Below are 2,185 nucleotides of genomic sequence, written 5' to 3'. Positions count from 1 at the left end.
GATCTTTTTATGTAATCTGGTGTACCATGAATTTTAATTGATGTACTGCAGCACACTGGATTTTGTCTTCATTTACAATGTTTGAGTATTGTGCCAGTTGCAAGGTTTGATGAGTTTGTACGCCTATTTTCTAAAGAAGTTATAGAATTTATGAACTGGTGTATTAGAATACAAGTACTTTCCAATTGCCTGTCTAAATGGTTGTCAGATTTCATACTAAAAAATGAGTCTCACACTGAAGTTTAGGCCTACTCAAGGACAGTAGAAAAAAATAGCACCTTCGCTACAGTATATAGCAAATCAAAGAGACATGGAGAAATATTCAGATTTTTTTTAAACACATCCAGCAAAATGAAGATTTTATATTATCCATATGAATTTGATAGGAAAAGATACATTGTATACTAATTAGTACATTGTCAGGGAGAGCAATCAGCTATAGGTTGGTACAATAGTTGTCATGAATTCAACATCAAATTTGCAAGATTTGACATTCCTAGTCTAAGTATACTCCATCAGCAACCATTGCGTCTTCTTCAACAGTTTTCTCAGCAGCTGTGTTGTTCCAGCAGTATACTTGAGGGTCTTCGGATAGAAGAACAACGGTGGAGTGTGGCTGTTACGTGAGTAGGTGACCTCCTGTTCGCTCTTCGTTCCCTCATGTTGATGCCTAACACAACTTTGCATTTCGGTTAAGATTCTGGGCATCTTGCACCTGTACAAGGTATCATCCTTGTTCGAAGCACCAATTTTGTGCAACGCCATCTTGACTGGAGCTCTCCCAGCAGCAATCCAATTGACTCTAGTCTTGTACAGACAGTAAATAAGATTCAATTTCCTTGCCCTCCACTTCTTCGGATTGTAGCAAAGAGATACAACTACCTGGATTAATCACAAGTCCAAGACCCTGCATTAGCAATTATCCATACAAGGCTGACAAAACAATTCAGTACATGTAAATCATCATGTCAAAAAGGAGGCACATGATTACACTATCAATTGATATGGCATCAGCCGGTAAATCAACAATCCATACGACACATGTGTAGGATGATGGACAAAATCATGCCTACAAATTATGAATGGTTCACAATTCTAAATTGAATGGCTAATTAGGTATTCCATCTCTTTTCTTTTCAGACTTGAAGAGATTTATTGATCATTAATCAGGATTAGAATCAAACTACAAAGCATCAGCTACAATTTTTGGAACAAAGTTCATCTAAGGGAATCTACGTCTACTACTACTAGGTTGCTTGGCATAAAGATGTACCAAAGCACTGCACGGAAGGAGGAGAGCTTGCCGGGAAAATTACATCTTGCGTACGCGAGTTTGGGCCACGGGCGGCCTTGGCGGATGCGACTCCAGGGACCGGCGGGGGCAACTCCCAGCGGTGGCCCGGAGTCAAGGCAACTCCCGGCGGCGGCGATGCGATTCCCAGCGGCGAGTGCGGAAGCGAATCCCGGCGGCGGCGGCGGCGGCGGCGGATCGGCTATGTGCGCAGAGTCTAGGAGTCGGGATCGAATGCTCTGTTCTGTGTGAATCGAGCCGCTGTAGAGGGAAGGAGCCGAGCCGCACGAGTCGAGGGCGGCGCTGGTGTGCCGATTGGAGCCGAGCTGCGTATCACTTGGACAAAATTGAGGACGCCGTGCGATTGTCTAGCTGTACACGTGGCAGCAGATAACGTCCGGGTTGCAAAGGATGAGGTTTGCAACCAGTATGCATGGAATTTTTTTCCCTAATTCTCAGTCGACTGAGAATTAGCACAACCGTACGCACGATCCATACAGAGAAATGTTTATCTAGCTAGATCTCAACCCTAGCTTCCTTCCCCCTTTCCTCGATCGTCTGCTTCCACCTCCGATCCATTGCGCAGCGCACCCCGGCAACCAGTCCACGAGAAGCGAGAAGCAGTCCAGCTCGAGCGCCATGGCTGTCGGCAAGCGACCAGCTGCCGGCCACGGGACGGATCAAGAACCAGAAATATCCTGCTGCAAGAGGAGGCGCGTCCGCATCGGCACCACCGCGGCCTTCGAGTTCGATGACACGCCCTGCCTCGACGAGGGCAGCTTCGGCGCCGTCCTCAAGGCGCGCCACCGCGTCACGGGTAAGACCGTCGCCATCAAGGTCCTCCGCTCCAACGGCGATCTTGCCGCCGCCAACAAAGAGATCCAGGACGAGGCC

General features: G+C 47.3%; 1 long non-coding RNA gene across 1 annotated transcript; it reads right to left on the bottom strand.

The window, feature by feature from the left end:
* Nucleotides 1-348: 348 nt before the first annotated feature.
* LOC123081728 (uncharacterized) lies at nt 349-1,577 on the bottom strand. The gene is made up of 2 exons (XR_006438774.1): nt 1,317-1,577; nt 349-882 (listed from the first exon to the last, which is right to left on the bottom strand). It is a non-coding gene; the product is annotated as an uncharacterized lncRNA (long non-coding RNA).
* Between the last annotated feature and the right edge of the window lie 608 nt (nt 1,578-2,185).

Source organism: Triticum aestivum, chromosome 4A, assembly GCF_018294505.1.
Source record: "Triticum aestivum cultivar Chinese Spring chromosome 4A, IWGSC CS RefSeq v2.1, whole genome shotgun sequence".
NCBI classification, from domain to species: Eukaryota; Viridiplantae; Streptophyta; class Magnoliopsida; order Poales; family Poaceae; genus Triticum; species Triticum aestivum.
This window is presented reverse-complemented; position numbering and strand designations above follow the sequence as displayed.